At 37.3% G+C, this 14,800-nt stretch overlaps 1 protein-coding gene across 10 annotated transcripts in view; it reads right to left on the bottom strand.

Annotated features, from left to right (window-relative positions):
- LOC145690687 (uncharacterized) overlaps positions 1-12,868 on the bottom strand; it is a 39,501-nt gene extending 26,633 nt beyond the window's left edge. For 2 of the 10 annotated variants that reach the window (XM_081765831.1, XM_081765841.1), the window contains exon 1: positions 3,113-3,231. The gene's annotated coding sequence lies outside the window, so the exon portion shown is untranslated. Of the gene's footprint in view, positions 1-2,997; positions 3,253-12,622 lie in introns of those variants that run through there. The other 8 variants (XM_081765839.1, XM_081765832.1, XM_081765840.1 and 5 more) reach the window with 8 other exon arrangements.
- Positions 12,869-14,800: the final 1,932 nt, after the last annotated feature.

Genomic DNA, 14,800 nt, shown 5'->3' with positions numbered 1-14,800 from the left:
TATTAACGCACCCAATTTCATTTCCAAATTTGGCCTATGTTTAGTAGAAGGAGTCCAGCATTTTTTTTTCTTCTAAAAAAAAGTTACAATTTCAGTAATTTATGTTCAGATTAGGTTAGTTTACTGTGGGTAGTTTGTTAGTGGAGGGATCCAGCATAATTTTCCAAAAAATGATATAATCTCGAGGTTTAGTTCCAAAGCTGGTCTTCCGTTTCTAGCAAAATTTTACAAATTTACCGAGATGAAGTGAATAATTTGCTCGTTTGTGTGCTTAATAATATATAAGAAGAATGAAAGTTACTTTTCTTACATAAGCGGTTCTAAACATGAATCTATTTGGCAAACGGAGGAAACTACTTGTCGCAAGGTGACCGTACTGTACGATTGTTGGAAAGTAATGAAGATTTGTATTGTATCGTAAACATAGCTGCATGTATACAGACACGTTGCTCTGGATGTGAGGTTAACAGTAATAATTTGGAATCAGTGCTGAATCGGCAAAATCTATTAAAAATATGTGAATATCATCGCTTAACCTTATGATGCCAACCCAGGCTTCATTATGTTCCTATATTTCCTTCGTTTACTTCACACTCTTGTGTACGACTGAGGACATCTCCTTTTAAGATGTTTTCTACTCACTCATAACAATTTACTCGCTGTACTCTGTTGTATTTAGAAATTATAATAATATTTAAATACAAAAACATATTTAGCACACCTGGGGTCCGTGCGGACCCTATGGTTTTCAATGCTCTGATATGGCGCAGATGGATAAATATGTGGAGGAAATTATGTTCTCAGCAACTAGGACATGAACGGGGCAAAACAAAATATCTGATGAAGTGACTTGTAAAATTTTCGTTAAATAAAGGAAAAATATAACCATGCACAATTATTTCACAAGCACTGAGCTCACCGAAGAGTTGCTTCTTCAGAGGGCAACAGTTGTTGGTACAATGAGAAACTGCAAAAGACACATCCCTAGGGAATTGCTGATTCACAATCTGCCAGAAAATACGTCTCACTTGTGCTCCAATGAACAGTTGAACCATGGGAACGATGTCCCGAAGAGAATAGATCGGGCATGCTGTTGTCTTCAATGCATCATGATAAGACAGTAGTTTCCAAAAAGAACAATCAACGTCTCTCCAGACTCCATACGTGCAAAAGAAAAGTGAGACGTTGCCCTACGGTTTTCTTCTTCAATGTAATTGATTGTGCAAGAATTGCTTCAATGGTGCTTTTGCAGTAGAAGTTCCCACAATACAGTGCTACCAGAACTTAAAAGAGAAAATATTTCTAAAGAACCCTGTGCGTCAATTGATGGGAAAGGAAATCCACAGGTTTCTTGAAAGTCGCCAGAGCATATAAAGTAACGACAGAGTATTACTGAGATTGCTAATGTGAAAGACATTAAAGAACGCTCGGGAAGTCCCACGACAAGAAACAGATATGCAGATGTAATTGTGGTAATCCAACTTTCCCGGAACATTTTAAAAGTCTGTGTAAAATATGTGCTGGTGAATTCTAAAGTAAATTATGTTCAGTACAATGCATGTAAAGGCAAGTGAAAGTACAGTACATACAGAATCCCAAGAGTGTGTGTTAGTGTAATTATATCATACTAAATAAATGAAAGAAATTGTATTTAACAATGCAATAAAAATAAAAGCTTATGAAAAAGTGCCTACCAACAATATTATTAATTGGGGTCCGCACGGACCCCACGCTGACATTAACCTAAGCTTTAAAAGGCTGGCATCATAAGGTTAATATATCTAAGGGACAACGTTTAGCAGAAGAGGTTTAGCTACGTTTTCTAAAAAATGTTACAATTTCGGTAGTTTCTGTTCACATTAGAATAGTGTAGTTTATGTTAGTGTAGGGGTCCAGCGTAACTCTCGAACACAAAAATAGCTTATTTCTATTAATATTAGTTTAGTTCTGGTTTGTTTAGGTTAGATTAACTTACGTTATGTTAGGTCTAGGGTTAAGTACCAAAGTTGGACGTCCGTTTCTAGCAAAATTTTGAAAATATACAGGGAAGATATAGATAATTTGATCGTTTGTGTACTTGATAATATATAAGGATCTCGAAAAATCTGTTTATTTGTTATATATAAGCGGTTATAAACATGGGACTATTCGGCAAGCGGAAGGAACTACTTCACGGAAAGTAACCGAATAGTTACATTGTTGGAAAGTAACAAGCATTTACATTATCAACATGGCGGTTAATATACAGAAATGTTGCACGGTATGTGAACTAACGGTGAAGCTATACGTTGATAATAAGCAAAATCTTGTAAAACTTGGTGAAGATTATCTTGCTGAATACCTTTTTAAGGAAAGGAGGCCGTTAACAAGAATCGTCCACAATTTCCTGCTGGAGGTAGGGGAGCTGTACAAACCGAAGTACTAAGGTGAGTGGAAAGTTTATAAAAAAAATAATTACTTTAATGAAAACTGAAAACAACGTGCCCTGCGGGGTTCTAACCCGCCTTCTCTCGCTGACGCTCGCTTGGCACTACTGTGTGAATTAAATAGTAAACTATGGTTAAAAAAAAAAAAAAATGAACCAGCTATTAACCGATATGCAGTACCTCTGTTCTAGATCATAACCTAACCTAACCTTTCCCCCACCTCGCGATGTAACGAAAGGAAGCCTAAAAAGTCAGTTAAGAACGTACAAATTGAAAAATTATAAATTTTAATAGCTTTTATTAAGATTTTGGTAGAAAACTATCGGACGTCCAACTTCGGAATAAATGCCTAGGTCTAAGTACTTGCATCATCCATTTCTCCTGTAAATTGTGTATATTTTACATACTTCTAGACCACTTCTGCTAAACATAACCTCCAAATTTTCCAAACTGTTATGCAAGCACCTTCCTCACCTTCTCTCTTGTAAAGATAGAGAGAACACAACTGTGGTATAATTTAAATACGTACACAAAAATGATGTAAACAAAACAAAATATAACACCCAAATACCTTACTTTTCAATTTCCTTAATCATTTTCTATAGCAACACATCATACAGATCTGATTACGTACATTAATCAAAGAAGAAATGCTAAAATGAAAACAAGTTAGTAGGAACTCTTACTTATCCAAACATATTGTAATAAAGTAATAACAAGGCTCTCTGACATTGACATACATAATAAACACAGACTAATAATCTAATTTCTTTATCTTCTTCCATTGCATCGTAAGCAGTGCTGCCAGCAACCTCTGAAGAAAAGAGGCTAGATCTTCAGAAATAACGCTTTTTACGCAAAAAAAAAAAAAAAAAAAAAGGCTAGTGCTAAACTATAACGAACATTGTATATTGGGAACCAGTCTTGGGAAGTAACGTAACGCAAGTAACGCGTTACTTTTTAAGTAGCGTTTCCTAGTAACGCGTTACATTTTTTCCAAAGTAACTGTAACGGTAACGCGTTACAAATTTTTAAGTAACGTACCTAGTTTGAGTTACTTTTTTCGCGATACATTTAGGATGAGTAACTATAATATATGTATTTTTTTTCGGAAACAAATGTTTCTTTCCTGTAAGTGAATTTCTCAGAATGAAACAATGGAGCATGGACTACGTATGTCAGTGACCCACAGTCACCGACACACAGAGAAAAAGATAAGTTCGTAGTGCCACTTGCTATTTTTGGAAGATGAGGTCAGCCTAAGGAAAATCACGTGTACTGATTGCAAGAACCTGGAAGGTTTTGTCCTAGATTTTGACAGCATCAAATCAATACATTCAGTGAGTGAACTAGGAGTGCAATGATAACGGTAGTCTATTTTACTTTGGTGTTGTTTTTATAAAGATGGAGAACGAAAATATTTTACCGTTCGAACATTTGAAAGAATACTTTTTTTTTTCTTTTTTCTTAAGAGCTGAGGATGATGGTGGACAGAATTTAAAAGTAAAGTGTCTGAAGTGCCCCGACGGAAAATATTTATCAACCACTAGCGTGCCATAATTAACGATATACAGTAAGAGGTTAATATGAATAAACTGTGTTCTGATGAGCAGGTCTAATTTTATTACTAGAAAATAGTTTGCTGGTGGTGTGTAATATTGGAGTTCTTTCAGTTCAGTTTGCTTATCCTAGAGTCCCGTTCATTATAGAGTTTGAAATAGCATGTATCGATTTTAGAGTTACTGGCAAGTTTTGATTCACCCCCAGTTCATGTGTTCTCACTTTATTGGTCGTAGTGTAATGTTTCTCTATATACTATATTTTTAATTTTACATAACAACATTGTTATTATCATATAATTAGTTCACCAGAATAATAATAAGCAACCATTTTTTTCTAACGCATAGGGATGAGTACTAGTCGAGTTCCGCCGATTCAGTTTTTCGCGTTGAGTTTCGAGTCCAGTCGAGTTTCATAAATGGCTCGTTCGTTTTAACTCGTCTTGAAATCATGGCCTGATTACACTGGAAAACGAAAGCCATGAGAAATGTAAGCTAAGTAGTAATATGGAATACTTTTAGTGTTGCTCACGAGAGGGGACACTGCTCGCATCTCGTCTCGTCTCGATAGCGAGACCACAAGAAATTTTTTTATAACAAGCTCAGCTCGGCTCGGCTCAACTGAGAAGATGGCTCGAGCGGGCTCGCTTGGGGTGAACCATCGGCTCGAGCTGGCTTGGTTGGGATGAGCCAACTGCTCGGTTCGGCTCAACTGAGCCGATGGCTCTAGCCGAGTCGGTTGGGTGAGCTGTAGGCTCGGCTCACTTCTCGGTTCGGGTCGATAGTGAATGAGCCGTGAGCCGAGCTGCTCGAGTCGTTGACAATTCTAAACCCGGGCCGAGCAGTTTCGAAGATATTTGGCCAGTGCCCTATAAGTTTTAACAGTGTTTGGCTCGAACCCGAATACTCAACCCAAATTCAGAAGCTCGTGAACAATGTCCTTGACTCCTAGACTTCACGACTACCGAGGTTGGCAATCAACTAGTTTTTTAGTATTCAAATACAAACCGCCTATCTTCCATGTTTATATACAGTGTTGTTATAATTAATAATAATAATAATATAAGTTGTAGTAGTAGTAGTGTCATTGATAATAATTATATTGTCTATGTAGTAGTCTTGAAGAGAGTACTCGAAACTACACACCGGATTTGGCTCGATTCGACTCGAAACTCGACCCCAATTCGAGTCGAGTTGGAGGAAACTTTTCGAGCCGAGTTCTCGGGTCGAGTTCAAAGATTTCTGTTTCTAGTCGAATCGAGTTTTTTTTTTTTTTTTTTTTTTTTTTTAAACTCGCTTGAACTCGCTCGTGCCCATCCCTACGAGTAACGCAGTATGGCATTTTATCAATGTTACAATATTATATGAAAATATTCATATATCAAGTAAAAATTTGTCCTTGCATTTACATAAAGCGATTCAGAACGTGGAATAATAATAATAATAATAATAATAATAATAATAATAATAATAATAATAATAATAATAATAATAATAATAATAATAATAATAACGGTAGTAATAGTAGTATGGAAAATTGAAATAATAGTTTTTTCCACATATATTTAAAGTTTCGGACCTAAAAGTAACGCGTTACTTTCGAAGCAAAGTAACAGTTACTTTTTTGGGCAAGTAACGCGTTACATTTTAAGAGAAAGTAAAGTAACTTGAAACGCGTTACATTTTTACAAGTAACTTACCCAACACTGTTTTGAATCCCTTTTTTGTGTATGTAGAATTATAAGTAAGTTATAGCACAGTTTCAAATGTTGAATTTTACTCACTAAAGACTAACAAGAAACATACATGACTTTAAATTACAATAAAAACCGTCAACAATTCATTTGATTTTTGCAAGTCAACAGCCGTTATCATCGATGACGTCGCAGCTAGCCGAGGTGCTGGAATTGGATGCCCCATAGTTGGATTGTGGCAAGGTTAATAGAGTAGTAGTGATTGTGGATTAGTTGTGTTTGTGTAAACTGCCATTCAGGCCCGTAGCCAGCCCGTAAATGTAAGGGGGAGCCGGTGAAAGTTAGGGGGGCCCGATCAAAAAATATAGTTCATCACCATATTATAGTTCATTTGCAAGCCTACTGTGAAAATTTTAGAGTGGGCCAGTAAAAATTTAGGACTGCCCGGCCCCCCTGGATCCTGGCCTGCTGTCATTGTCCCAATTATCAGTACTACTTCTTTTGGCAGGTTATGTAGTACTTACAACGCTTCTAATTTCTCTCTACACTTACACGAATCGTCATGATTGCATTGACTGTTTTCAAGGTAATTAGATATCATATTTGTATCCTTTAACAAACAAACAACAAAAAAAAAAAAAAAAATCTCTATGGTTTGAAGAACCGAACAGTATACTAAATTTGTATGAGAAAACTTTCATTTATGCAATGAAATAGGAAAATTAAAATATTTACAAATTAGGAAATGGGGCCGTTATGGGCAAGGATTGGTTACGGGAGCGACGTGTTTGTTGCGTAATAAAACACCCTCCGCCTTATGCAGAGTCGTTTTCGTGTATGATTAGTGTCATAATAAAGGACTGACTATTGCAGGAAATATTAGTTAGTCGAACTCTTTAGTACGGCACTAATAACGCGTCAGAACGACTCTGCAAAAGGCCCCCTCTGTCTAGAGAAATCAATACAATAATATATAATGACAAATACGCTAATTTCTTTAAAAAAAAAAAAAAAAACTTTATTTACAAAGAAAAAGTTTTTTCTGAATTAATTTAAGAACTAATTTAAAAGCCAAAACTGTCAAAAGAATTTCATAAAATAAGATTTAAGGCTATAAGCATAACGGAGATTTGTATGGCTAAATGCCTCTCCAAATAGGCTAGATTTAGCAAAAAAAAAAAAAAAAAAAAAAAAGGCTAAATTGGCATCCCTGATCTTATGTTTCCGGTCCTTCTATTCCTCTGGAACTTATTCCTTTAATTAAGCAGTTCTTGAGTCTTATGCAGAGTCGTTCTGACCAGCGAAAAAGGGGAATTCGAGATTCCAACACAAGTCTACAACAATCTTCTTCCTGTTTCAAACCAAAGTACACCGATCTTCAGATTTTGAAACCATTTTGTAACCCTACAAGCCAAACGTTTTACGAAACTCTACTACATCATCAGCAGTGAAGTGAGCATTTCTAATCATTACATATCATATCATATGTGACATTCCTTGTTCTTTCTGCAAACGTTTGGGCAGGGGCGGATCCAGGACGAACTTCTGGGAGAGGGTGTAACATTTCTACTTAGTGCTAGTTTTAAGAGCTCCAAAGTCTGAGGTCTGAGGTTTTATTTATATATAAAATAAGAAAGAAAGTTTCCTCCCCTTCTGGGAAGGGGCGATTGCCCCGATCGCCCCCTAGATCCGCCCCTGCGTTCGGGACTTTAGTTTGCAAAACAATAAACGTGTATTTTTTCCAATGGCAGTAATTATTGTTCTGATTGTGCTTCCTGGCAAACGAATGGACATTAACCTTTAACTTCACAAAATGGTCGTTCGTGTAATTCCACCCTATTCATTCCATACACGGTTTTCAATATTAAAACGCCGTTTTCTTGAAAATGCAGTTTTGTGACATTCCTTCTTTTCCCCCTTTACCCTTCACTTTACGTATAGGGTATATGTACCATGTTTAGATTCCCGATTGTTGGGCGAGAACGTTTACTTGTGAGCAGTGGCGTATTTACGATTTTGTTTCGGGGGGGCTTGGCTAACTTTGGGGGGGGCTTTGCCTGAAAATGTGAAAATTCTGCAAGATATTTCATATACTTTACTATAGTAAGTAAGATTTCGGGGGGGGCTTAAGCCCGGAAGCCCCCCCCCTAAATACGCCACTGCTTGTGAGATTTTGCAGTATTTCAGACGCTGAATTTTCTCGCCTACCATGCATCTTACACATTTTCTTTTTCGACGCATTGCTACGTCTGTTTGATTATTTATAAGAAATAACCATTTCTAATAAAATTAAGAGTATATTTCTAGTCTTCATGTCTCAAAGTGTTGACACTCTTGAGATATGCGAGAAGAATATGGTTCGTCAAGTGGCATTCTAAGTGAATGAGTGGTTGACTTCGTGATCGAGAGATTCTTAGTTCAAAATCCGTCTCCAATACCTGCGAATTCTTAAATTCTTCATGCTCCAAATAAAAGATTTTCCCTCCCTGTGCAATCATCTGATGCTTCTAAAAGAATTCTCCACCTTAATTTGACAATTGCAAGTGTTATGCTCGCAGGTTCGACTGAGAAACTTTGATTCTTATGCTTCAGAAAATCGAAATTTTCCTCAGAATATGGATGTTGTCCGATCATTTGTTTCTCTAATTTTCAACCTTGTACCTAGGTATGTCTGAATGTATCTGTCTCTGTCCCCACAATTAAAATTCTTTCCCTCTTCCGTGGGAGACCCGGGTTCGATTCCCGGCGGGAGTTCATGTGGTTCGGATTCCACGTTAATCAGTAGGTCCACGTCTCATATAGCCTCGCTGCTGAAAGGAACGCTAAACTAAAATCAACTCAACTCTTTCCCTCTTCTTTCTCTAAATATCGTCCATCACGCGAACTTACATGACCTGGATCAAACCTCCGATTCTTGAAACCTGATATAAGCTATATATCAATTAGTGATGAGCGCAAGAGTCTTGGTCTTGCAGTTTTTGCAAGAGTCTTGCATGCAAGACCAAGACCAAGACCAGGAATCCCGATGCAAGACCAAGACCAAGACCAAGGTGTGCAAGACCAAGACCAAGACCAAGACCATACCTGCAAGACCAAGACCAAGACCAAGACTCTTGCGCAAGAGTCTTGCACAAGTATGGTACTAATTGATTTTTTATAGAATGTAAAAAGGAAGGGGAAAAATCATTACATCTTTCACGTGAACTTCTTGGCTCCAGTAAAAATACCGCCGGAGTGAATGTGTTCCCAGTAGTTTATGCAATCCATGTGTCGATCTGCTCCTGTAACATATAGCTACAGTATGTCGTTTTTTGAATCGGTTGTTCACGAGACGACCGACAGCATAATTATATAGCTATAATAACTTCAGTGTCTGATTTACTTTGGTCATCATTTGATCATTCACGACGGCCCATGATTGGATTTTGGGAAATCATACGAAGAATAATTGTGTCCATAAGAAGTGGATAAACAAAAATAAACTAGAGTATGTTATGGACACGGTAGGTCAGTGGCAGAGCGTTCACCTCTGGTACATGGGGCCCTGGTTGCGCTATGTGAGCTGTGAGCTTCTTTGGTGAACAAACACCCTGTGCGTGGGTTTTCCCGTTTCCTCGTACTTTCTTCATTCCACCATTTCTCATCATCACTGTTTCCCTTAGCTTCAGTGTAATAATCGTGGGACGTTAAAGTAGATATTTCATTTCATTTCAAAACATATTAGTGGTGTTCTTCTTCCAAAACTAAAGAAATGTAGTATTGAACATCGGCAATTCCGTACACCATAGGTGCCGACTACATGGGTATGGCCTTGGCTCTGAGGTTCAAGCATCCGTTGGAAATTTTTAATGTGTACTTATAAAATTAATATTGAAATAACATTTTCATGACATTGACCAAAACTTAGCGCATGTGACAGCAAGTTTGATTTCATAGGTGGATGCTTATGCTTTGAATAATTGTTTATCAATATAACTTATAGCCCCCTTAGGTATACGGCATATCTAGGATTCAACGATATAACATTATACAACAATAAATAATCTATATTCACAATTGAGAGTGATTTCGTACTTATTTCAAATAACTTGAAGTTTGATGCCGTTATTATGTATTTCTAATGTAGGTCAAAAGTATTTATATAAATTAAGTTTACACAAAAAGACATAGACAGTTGAGTCGTTTTCAGTTTTCACTCAAATTATTCTAAAATATTGGGGCTCAGTGGTAGAGCGTTCAGCTCTGGTGTTTGGGGTCCCGCGTTCGATCCCAGACCCGCCAAATGAACTTTGTGGTGGACAAACACCGTGTGCGAGGGTTTCCTCGGGGTTCTCCCGTTTCCTCCTACTTTCTTTCCACCATTTTCATTCATTTTTCATCATCACCGTCTCCTTTGGCCTAGCCGGCATAACCGTGGGACGTAAAACTCACAAATTTAATTTCATTTATATTCTAAAATATTAAGAGGTTTTATTATTATTATTTTATTTTTTCTCTCTTTTTTGGTCAGTATTGCAAAACATATCATCATCGTCATAATAATAGCTATTCTGCCATTATTGGCAGCTTCAACTACAATCTCCTTCGCTCCCTCCCTCTCTCACGTCCCTCATAATACAGTTCCTCCTCAGCTAATGTCCTCCTCTTAATTACATCTAAAATTCTTCTTTTCTCCTCTACTGCTACTATTTCTAAAACCTTTGCATTCGTTTTCCGTTCAACCCAGCTGATTCTCTCCTTTTTTCTCCATGCCCACATTTCGAAAGTCTAACTGTTTCATCGTTTTTGCGTAATGACCTTGTTTCTGCCCCATGCAGTACATATTAGAATCAGTAAAACAAAATTTCGATATTTAATTGGGAGTTTGTTCAATACAAAGATGAGCTAATCGTGGTTGGAAGGAAAAAAATCTGACGCCTTTAGAGTGTAAAAATAATTTTGCAATTTATGGTAATTCAGTAATCTGTGCCGTCTTGGTTTTCTTTCATGCGTCTCACTGTCAGGGGTAGCCTCCCCAGTTTGGGAACCAGTGGAGTATTGGATCTGTTAAAACATATAAAAATATTACGAAATGTTGTGATTTATCTTATAAGTAGTGAAGCGTGATCACCCATTGAAAAAAAAAAAAAAAGTAAAGGTCATCGCCTATGTTGTACAGTATCATCACACTTACACGAAGGTAAAATATATTACATTTAGAAACATACATTGCATTTCCCTCACTATTGACGCAATGTAGGATTTATTATCCCTTATATCCAGAGTAAAATTTACTTATGAAAATCATAGATTTCTTAAAAGCCAAACTTGCAAGACTCTTGCAAGCAAGACCAAGACTGGGTGTGCAAGACCAAGACCAAGACCAAGACCAAGACTAGGTGTGCAAGACCAAGACCAAGACCAAGACCGAGAGTTCCAGTGCAAGACCAAGACCAAGACCACATGTGCAAGACCAAGACCAAGACCAAGACCAGCCGGGTCTTGGTCTTGGTCTTGCATTTGCTCATCACTAATACCAATGGGCGATCGTGACTTCTTATAGTTGTTAGTAGGCTGTGGATATTTATGCGCTTGAAACAGAAAACATAGACACAAAAATCAGTAAATCTGTCGTTTTCGTTCTGGAAATTTTTATGTTCATGATGCTCCTCGCAGTAGGCGACCAATCACCAAAAATTGGCACAAGTTAGCAGCACCGGCATGTAAACAGTCATGACATGTCCAATGAACCAAACATTCACCTCTAATAGTTTGGAGACAGCTGGCTACAAATTGTATTTACTCCTTGGTTATATGCAACCCATTCAGCTTTATTGAATTTCTGGTTGCAGCATATTTAGGATGAATTTTTCTTAGGCTTCGCAGGATTGATTTTTTTTTTATATAATTAAATTGGAATTGTTTATTCGATTACTTGAAACTGTATAGAAATATTACCAACGGTTCTCGAGATAATCGCATACAATTATACAAATTTACCTACACACGTACAGGCCAAACTAAACCGTCCTTTTCTTTTAAAAATAAAAACTGTAGCACACCAAAGCCGCCTATAGACCTGACTCAAGTCAGTAACTAACTATAACTGTGTCAAGGTTTATGGAGTGTTTGAGCTACTGCTTTGAGCCTACGACGAAACGCAGGCCTTTTCGAAATTCAAACCTGCACTTTTAGAGTTCTTATACATTTTACCTACGAATCAGCTTCGGTCTTGAAAGTCCATCTTAAGGAGACTACTGTGTTTGGAGGGACATATAAATATATTAAAAATAGCATATTATAGTGCATGCCGTACGTGTACTATAATGCTACAGTATTAAGGAGGAAATAATAGATGTTAATTATGTTGCTATAATAGAGGACAAAACTACAGATATTACTTCTGTTTTTAAATGGTTATAGTCTCTTGGTTTAATGTCCACGATTACGCTTTTTAGGCTAAGGGGGATAGTGACTAAGACAAGTGAAGATCATGGAAGAATTGCTGGAATAAGAATATGTCTTCTAAATGAACCTTTCTTAAAATGCAAGCAAAGAAAAAGAGATGAAAATTATAATGAGCAGTACTTTGGGTCTCTCAAAACAACAATTTCTATAAATACATGGTCTAAAGATAATGTTCAAATTTTGGGGTAAACATATGTACATGTAGTACATACATTCGTAATTACTCTGACAACCGAAATTTCTAACCTGGCCCCCGCCCCCTCTCCCATTGAGTAGTTATTACACTTCACATTATGAATGTATACCGTATATGTGCCATCTCTGGGGAAAACTAAGCTTAGTGCTGCATAATGGTTTCAATTCCTCGTGCAGAAAGCATCACTTTCACTGTCATAACACTACAATTTTGAAGGTTTTGTACCAAACAGAATTTTTCGAAGATTAGTTACCAAACAAAATTTCTATCCTGTCAGAATGTAAACACTACCACACTTACTTGGTCAATCTTCTCCAAAAAGGTTAAAATTGAATACCTCTATAGCTGCAGTCATGTCCTGGGGTCTTCAAGACTTGAAATCTTACACCACCTCTCAAATTCGAAAGGTTAAATGGTGTTGAAATTATTTTTATGCACTTAACTGTACAACTATGCAGTTCCAAAACAAGGGAAGACGGCTGACCCCCAACCACTCTCGTCTGATGTGAAGAACCTTGCTTACGCTGCTAACTCCAATGTCCATTGAGCGTATCAACTTCCTCACTGCACTACGTCAATGTTTTAAAGGTGTGCAAGTCCCAAAATCATTTTTACTTTTCAAATTTTCACTTTTCTCACGTTTTTTTATAGATGAGAATAACTTTACGTCTCTCTTAACACAGCTTCTGATAAAAGACAAAAGATAATGGGAAGAAGATCCCTAATTGGCTATTATTGATGACGTAACTATAGGACGAGATTTTCCCAACTTATCAGACTCCGCAAATCCTCAAACGAAGCTGTGATTGCTGATGATCCAATAGGAGACAATTTTCACCGCAACAACAAAGAGATGCATAATAATTCACTGTTTTGAAAGCGACTTAGCTTGTGATAAAATTCACGAAAAACGAACGCGTTCACATCAGCTAGTTCAAATTTGTGTCCTCCATTTCAACCTCTGAAGCCGCCCCTGTTAACGTAGACATCAGAAAAAGTTCAGGAAATAGGAACGGGTATGCTCACTGCGTGTACAAAATTCCAGGCTCCTATCTTGAAAAGTAAGGAAGGGAATTTAAAAAAAAAAAAATCCCCACAATGGACCATTTTACCTTAAATGACCCGGGTGAAATATAAAATTTTTTGAGACATCCTTAATTAACCTAGGATCATGACTCATAGCTTGTTCTTTTCAGAATAGAACAACACTTCAGACGGCACTACTCGCATCTCTCCATCGTGTACATAAAGCGAGTAAATCGGGAAGAAAGGGAATTTTAACAAAATCCCTTTCGTTTTCCCCCTCTGGAGCCGCCACTATGTTAACGCAGACATCAGAAAATAGCAACTGGTATGCTGACTGCGTGTACAAAATTCTAGGCTCCTATCTTGAGAAATAAGGGCGGGAAAAATATTTACCAATGTGCTACGCATATTCCCAGAATATTGCACATGCCTGCTTATACAGGGTCTCATAAAAATTTCCAGACACGTCCCTAATTAATCTAGAACCATGGTTCATAGCTCGTTCTCTTCAGAATGGAACCCACTTTCACATTGTATTTTTTTTTAAATCTCCCCTCATGTACCAGAGGCGTAAAATTTGAGGGAATATTCCCTGAAAAAAATCGCATTTCCCCCCTTGGACTCCGTCCATGTTAAGGTACAGAGCTGAAAAAATATAGTAAATACTAGGGTGTACACTGAATGTTTGTACAAAATTTCAATCTTCTAGCTGCAAAAGCAAGCCCCCCTCCAAAAAAAAATCTATTCTTGAGAAAAAACAAAAACACGATGTAAAAAGCTTTATTGTTTCATTTTTAAGCCCAAAAAGACACTGCTTCATGGGAACTATAGTTCCCATAAAATTTAAAAGGGTTAAATACCAACGATTATGATATTTTAAAATCCCTCCTCGTTGATCTAGTCGCCGATATCCATAGATGAGTGGTCTGTGAAGTTTAGCTGCAGATTACCCTGGGTTCGAGTACCACTGAAAAGCAGGTGCACTTTTAACTTGCCTTGGTGTTTCTCTCATGTCCCTGTCGTTTGCATATGAAAAAGAACAAACGTGAGTGAAGTCAATGTGCTAAGAGAAAAATTCTCAATAAAGAAAAATTGCAGGTACACTTGGTCCTTAAATGATTGCTTAAAAATAATAAAGTGGCTATTGCTCATATCTTCGGTGAGATTCTCGATTCAATTTCCGGTAGTTGGATTAGTTTAGCTTCCCTTTCAGAACGCTATAGGAAACATGGATCTACAGCTTACAGTATGATCCGAACATCTTTCGCCAGGAATAGAACCAGATATCCTGCACCAAAGGCGCGTACGCTAAGCATGTAGCAACGAGAAAGCTGTTCTTGGCGGGAGAGCATCGAACATGTTATACTTCAGATCCCTCCTTAAACATTAGGTATTCTATAGTCTTTCCGCTCACTGTTAAAGTCCATCAATCAAGTTTAATAAAGAAATAAG

The sequence above is a fragment of the Thermobia domestica genome, chromosome 7 (assembly GCF_964235325.1).
Source record: "Thermobia domestica chromosome 7, izTheDome1.hap1.1, whole genome shotgun sequence".
In the NCBI taxonomy this organism is placed as follows: Eukaryota; Metazoa; Arthropoda; class Insecta; order Zygentoma; family Lepismatidae; genus Thermobia; species Thermobia domestica.
This window is presented reverse-complemented; position numbering and strand designations above follow the sequence as displayed.